This window comes from Penaeus chinensis, chromosome 7, assembly GCF_019202785.1.
Source record: "Penaeus chinensis breed Huanghai No. 1 chromosome 7, ASM1920278v2, whole genome shotgun sequence".
NCBI lineage: Eukaryota > Metazoa > Arthropoda > Malacostraca > Decapoda > Penaeidae > Penaeus > Penaeus chinensis.
In genome coordinates, this window is record NC_061825.1 from 27,846,495 (window position 1) to 27,853,726 (window position 7,232).

The following is a 7,232-nucleotide window of genomic DNA, read 5'->3' on the forward strand; positions in this document are numbered from 1 at the left end:
GATAGAGTGAGAGGTAAAAGTACCAACATGGGGGTTGGGGAGTGGGATATAGGAAGTAGGGGAAAGGAGAATAGGAAAGTGATGACTATAGGGAAGGTGGTCCAGAAAGGAATAAAAGCCTCAGAAGGTAGTGGTAGAGTCACCCCAAAGAGTGTGGCAACAGTTAAAATCATCGACTATGAGGAATGGTGGCTGAAGTTGAAAAAGTAAAGTTTCAAAGGCATTGGGAAGAGAAGGAAAAAAGAAAAAACAACTGTGACCCAATGGGAAGAGAAGGAAATAAAGAAAAACAGCAGTGATCCAAACAACAGAAAGATGGATATAAGTGTATAAGGAATAGTGGTTTGAAAATGAGGTATGTGTATGGTGTTTTTTGATGGACATGTACAGAGGAGGAGAGAGTGTGAGAATATGATAGAAAATGATAATTTGGAACTGGTAATGGAGATATGCTGCATGAAGATATGATCTGACGAGATCATGTCTGTGAGAACGAAATTCCCGAATGTTCCACTGTAGAAGAATCATCGTGGATCAATCAACGGGCGATAACGATAGAGATGGGTGTCTGAGAAGTAGAAGGAGTACTTTCGGATTCAGGTAGAGGATCGGGGGAAGGAGGCGAATGTGTAGTATCAGGAGGTTCATCAGGAAAGGTGGGATCCGGGGAAGGACGTGGTGACAAAAGGGGTTCACGTGTGTATCCAGGAACGAGTGGTAAGGATAGTAGGGAAGGAGGGGGTTTTGGTGTGGGTGGAGGAGAGGATAGGGTATGTTAGGAGGAAGTAGGGGAAGAGAGGTAGGGAGAATTTGAGGAGAAGGGTGGATATCAGCTGTCACTTTGAATGTAACCAGAATGGGGGCAGAGAAATTGGAGAACGGATGAGAGGAGCTTTCTCTTGGGCCATGCTTAGGAACTTTCTAATGTCCTTAGGGGTTTCTGGAGAGGTTTGGGAAACGAAGAATTTTTTTATGAGGAGGTGAAGAGGAGATAGGATCTGAAGAGTAGAGGATGTAGGTGTGGGAAGGGATGTGGTAGGAGGAGATGGCGTGGAATGTTTGGATTGTCTCGTGCGATAGGTAAGGCGTGGAAAAAGGAGAGATAGAGGGCAGGGTGGATACTAGAGTATCTGAATTTAGAATGGAAAAGTAGAGTGGGAAGCTGAGATGGGGTAATGGTACTGAGGAAGATGTAGAGACTACTTGGGTAGAGGGGATAGGAGTGGAGGGAAGGATGGTATTGGAGTAGAGGGTGATTGAAAAACCTCGTCTGCGTGCTTCCTGGTTGGCCTCTCGTAGAGTGAGGCCAAGTTTTGTCTGAAAACTGCTACCTTAGGTTCAGACTTGTAGGCATAAAAAGCATTATGGGAGCCACTGCATTTGGCTCATATACATTATTGCTGGTCAGTTTGAATGGTAATGACCAGATTGAACAGATAGAGAGCAGTGGGCTGTTAAGCGAGAGTGTTTTGCAGAGTGGTCAAAACGCCAACATTTCTGACATTGATGGAGTGGGGGGTTGATATGGCTTGACAGGGCATGATTCTCCTCTCATATAGACTTTATGGGGAAGGTCTACAAAATGTAATCTTAGGAAATATTGATGTAGGACTTACGGCGGCCTCTGGGGCAATAGTGTAGCACTGTTTTGATACTGCAGTTGTCAGCGATTCTGGCAAGTATTCTGAACAATCTTTGTCATAGACAGGGCAATCAGCCGGGGAGACGGACACATTTCCAGTACATGTATTAAGGGAGGAGTGAGGTTGGGCAGGAATAGGTTTACCAGTGAGGTCAACCAGGATAGATAGTGCATGGGCTTGGGACTTGGATGTAACTGTGAGGTAAGGGCCTGTTGGGAGAATCACAAAAAAATCGGTCCCACTTGGCTAGGCTAAATGGGGTACTCAGAAGGTTTGTAGAAGTGGAAATTGTAGAGGGGCGAGGGCGGGAGGAGGAGGGAGTGATGTGGAGTGAGATAGTACTGTGGGAATGAGAGCAATAAAGATGAAGAATTAATGGTCAATGGTTAAAACAAATATAATTGTCATAGACATCTAGGGTCATGTAGCACTATAGGAAGGTATAGTATTAGAAAGAGTAGGGAGGGGGTTTGAGTTAGTGATTAGTTGTTATACGTCTAGAGTAGTGTTGGAAAGGGTAAAGATGGGAATGGAGGCGATGAGTGAATGGGTTAAGGTAGGATTATACAAGGGGGATTAGATCATTTTAAGGATATGTATGCGTCTGAGGAAGGAGAATAGGCTGTCAAAGCAGAAAGTGTTGGGTTCCGTAAGGATGTCTGACAGGTTGGGAGGTCGATGAAGGGAGGATAGGTGAGGGAAAGCAGAGGTATAGGCTGCAGCATTATCAAAGTAAAGGACAACAGAATATGTGGATTTGAAAGATGAATATTACACAAGGAACATAGGGGCAACACGTGACATCAGATAGTTTTACAGTATGTGATTTATTAGCACAAAGACTTGACCAGAAAGACTGTCATCGGGTATAAATGAAGGTCTTAAAGTAGGGGTAATAAATCCATGGCTAAAATACGTCAGAGGCCATGTTTGTGTGTTGTAGACATAGCGGCAGACAAGGGTCGAGTGCATAGACAATACGAGAGATAATGAGGTACGGGAATCAGTAAATATAGTGAAAGAGGAAGAAGAGAGCGAGTAAATGTATTTAAGGTTAAAAGGAGTGTGTACAGTTCTGTAGTAAGGACACTGGATTCAGGAGGGAGGGGGTATTTGAATGTGCAAGATGAGAAAGATTACTGTAAAACCAGCACCGGAGGTGGATTTGGAGCCATCTGTATAAACATGAATACTGGAGGAATGGAGACATGGTCAAGGAAATGGGTGAGACAGACAGAAGGGGCCATATCTGATTTTGTTTGGTCAGGAAAAGTAAGGTATAAAGGTATAAGCCATGGAGAAACAGAAAACGGCAGAGGTCGGAGACCGGGAAAGGGGGGATGAGAGAGGAAAATATCTATGCGAATGGAGAAAGGAATAGGTAAATATAGAGATGAAGCTAAGGTAGGAGGCAGGGATCAAGGGGTAGTTAGTTTGGTGAGGGAAAGTTGGTGGAAGTGGGCATAATATCAGAGAGAGAGAAGGGTACGGCGTTGAGAGAGAGATGGCTTGCCTGACTCTGTGTACAGGCTCTCAACTGGAGAGAAGTGGAAGGCACTTAGGGCTAAGCGATGACCGCAGTGGTGTACTGTATCAAGATGAGAAAGGAGGAAGGTAGAGGCAGGGGAGCCCCAGGATACATGAGAGAGTCTGTAAGACTGCCAGGATAATTTGGAGTAAAAAATATAGTCAAGGAATTTGCCAGAAGAACGGCATTGGAGTGGAACGCCCTAAAAGAAGAGTAGAGGTTGGGGACCTACAAGTGTGCGAGAGAAAAGGATGGAGGAAGATTTGGAGGTAGAAAAGCGAAAGCCATGGTTAGTGGCCCAGGAAGATACTGATGATATTGACAACTGTAGGCATTGGCGGATAGTTGGTATGGACATGCCAGAGGCGAAGGTGGTTAAATCATCAACATAAAATGATGGCCGAGCCTCTGGTGGTAGAACTGAAACAATGCCATTAACAGCAAAACGGAATAAGGTGATGCTAAGCACGCTTACCTTGCGGGAAGAGGCAATTTTGACCTGGAAAGAGCATTTGGAGAGGAAGGACTTCATCAAGATACCCCTGTTTCCACGTATGCTTACGGAGGCCATTGTTGGAGAATATGATACCGCCATGTGATTTCATACGTTTTTTTCTAAGTCAAAGAATGTCTTATATGGAGTCATGGTGTGCAAATGTCTCGAACTGAGCAAGGGAGTCAGCTGTGCTTCGGGCCCGGCTGAAACTAGGAAGGAGGGAGAAGATTTTGAGATTCAAAATTCCACATTAAGCAGAAGTTAATCATTCGTTCTAGTAGTTTGCACAAGCAGCTAGTTAGAGCAATGGAGCGGTAATATTGAGGGAAGGTACCCGATTTATTGGGTTTCAAGAAGGGGAGGATAAGAGTTTCCTGCCAACAAGGAGGGAAATTGCCTGTCGTCTATTCGTGATTGAAAATAGATAATAGGAAGGATAGAGAGGAAGATGGAATGTGTCGGAGCATACCACCAGGGCCTTCATGGGTGTTGCGGGCATTTCAATAAGGCAGAGTGGAGTTCAGAGGAAGAAAAAGGAGCATTATGGTTAATGGTTAATGGTTAAAAGCAAAATAAATGTGCTAGACATCTAAGGTCATGTAGCACTATAGTTAATGTTAGTGAAGGGTGGTTGGGTTAGTGATTAGTTGTTAAAGCTGGGTTAAGGAATTGGTGAGTGAATGGGTTAGGGTCGGATGAGGTAATGTAAAGGATTAGATCAAGTGAAGGATATATATATGCGTTTGAGGAAGGAAAACGGGTTATCAAAGCAGAAAGTGTGAGATTCTGTAAGGATGTCTGATAAGTTGGGATGTCTATGTAGGGAGGATAGGTGGGAGAAAGTAGAGGTACGGGCTGCTCCAAAACGTGGGCATGACAATAGAATATGTAGGACTGAAAGAGAAACATTACATAAGGGACATAGGGGTGGATCGGATTGTGTTAGACAGGTGTGGCCAATGCGTGAGCGGGCGAGAGCCGTCTCCCAACGTCTGTTCCGATGGAATGAAGCTGACCAGGAGGAGACTGACAGTTTTACAGTATGTAATTTATTAGTGTGGAGACTTGACCAAAAAGATTGCCATCGATTATACAAGAAGGTCTTAAAGTGTGGGTAATAATCCGTGGCTGGGATATGTGAGAAACGTGGTTGGTTTGATGTGGACATAGCAGCGTGGCGTGCTAGAGTATCTGCCTGTTCATTGCCGGGGATTCCAACATGGCTGGGTACCCAGCAAAATTTGATTGTTTTATGACGTGTGGACAGATAGAACAACCAGTTCTGGATCTTACAAACAAGGGGATTGGTCGTGTGTATTGACTTTATGAGAGTTAATGAGTTACGGGAGTCAGTAAAAATTGTATAAGAGGATGAGGGTAGTGAGTATATGCGTTTTAAGGCAAAAAGGAGTGCATACAGTTCTGTAGTAAGGACACTGGATTCAGGAGGGAGGGGGTATTTGAAAGTACGAGTTGGGAAGATTACTGCAAAACCAGCACCGGAGGTGGTTTTGGAGCCGTCAGTATAGACGGGAATACTGGAGGAATAAGTGGAGGCATGGTCAAGGAAATGGGTGAGAAGGACAGTAGGAGAAATATTTGATTTTGGTGGGTCAGGGTAGACAGAGGAGCAAATATGGAGGCAAGGTATAAGCCATGGAGGGACTGAATGGACATAGAACGGGAGGGGTCGGAGACGGGGAAAAGGGGAATGGGAGAGGAGGTTATCCATGCGAGTGGAGAAAGGAGTAGGTAAACGTGGAGAAGAAGCAAAGGTAGGAAGTAGGGATCGTGGGATAGTTTAGTGAGGGGAAGTTAGTGGAATCGAGCATAACATCGGAGAGAGAGGAGGGCACGGCGTCGAGAGAGAGATGGTATGCCTGATTCAGTGTACAGGCTCTCAACTGGAGAGGAGCGGAAGGCACCTAGGGCTAAGCGAAGACCACAGTGGTGGATTGTATCAAGGTGAGCAAGGAGAGAAGTTGAGGCAGAGGAGTAGATATGGCGACGAGCTTTTTCTTTGATGTAAAGAATATGGTCTCGCCAGGATAGTTTGGAGTCAAAAATGACGCCTAGGAATTTACCAGAGGAACGGTGTTGAAGTGGAGTGTCATATAAGAAGAGTGAAGGTAGAGGACCTACACGTGTGCGAGAGAAAAGAATGGAGAAAGATTTGGAGGTAGAAAAGCGGAAGCCATGGTTTGTGGCCCAGGAGGAAACTGATGATATTGCAGATTAAGAAATTGGTAGAGATTTGGTAAGGATGTACCAGAGGCATAGATGGTTAAATCATCAACATATAGTGATGACCGGGCTCCTGGTGGTAGAACTGAGGCAATGTCATTAACAGCAAGAAGGAATAAGGTGGTACTAAGCACACTGCCTTGTGGGACACCTTCAATTTGAGGAAAGAAAGATGATGTGGCAGAGGCAATTTTGACCTGGAAAGTGCGTTGGGAGAGGAAAGACTTTATGAAGACACCCATGTTTCCACGTATGCCTAGAGAGGACAATTGTTGGAGAATATGGTACCTCCATGTCGTATCATATGCTTTTTCCAGGTAAAAAAAACTTAGCTAGTACGGATTCATGGCGTGCAAATGCGGATGTAATATATGTCTCAAAATGAGCAAGGGGGTCAGCTGTGCTTCGGACACGGCGAAAACCAAACTGGGAAGGAGAGATAAGATTGTGGGATTCAAGATACCACATTAAGCGGAAGTTAACCATTCGCTCTTGTAGTTTGTATAAGCAGCTAGTTAGTGCGATGGGGCGATAGTCTTGAGGGAGGGTACCCGATTTATTGGGTTTTAGGAAAGGGAGGATAAGAACTCGCCAATGAGAAGGAAAATTTCCTGATGTCCATATGTGGTTGTAAGTTGTTAATAGGAAGGATAATGAGGAAGATGGGAGTTGTCGGAGCATACGGTAGTGAATACCGTCAGGGCCTTCATGAGTGTTGCGGCACGATTTTAGGGCAGCACTGAGTTCAGAGGAAGAAAAGAGAGCATTATAGGACTCAGCAGAGGATAGGGTGAAGATAATGGGGGTACGTTCCCTGATGGTTTTAATAGAAGAGAAGTGTGGAGAAGGGTGAGAGCCACTACTGACCTGGCTGAAATAGTCACCCAGTTCATTAGCGACTTCGGGAGGATCAGAGATGAGGGTATCTCGAATATGGAGGACGGGGGCTGGATGGGGGGGATGTTTGCCTGGTAGTTTATGGATCCGGCGCCAAACATTTGAGATAGATGTAGAGGATGTAATTGAGGAAACATAATTTCGCCAGCTATTTGTTTTACTATTTCGGATTGTACGACGAAAACAGGCAGATGCTCTTTTAAAGGAGATAAGAGCTGATAGTTGATGAGGGGTACCTCGTTTGTAGCGGTAACTGTTCCAGGCTGCACGTTTTACACGGAGTGCTGTAGTGCAATCAGAATTCCACCATGGAACACATTTGGAGGTAGAGGGTCTTGAGGTTCGAGGGATAGCTGTATGGGCAGCTCTTAGGACTGTAGTTATGAAAAATTGTATCATTTCTGATACGGATGAGAGGGAAGAT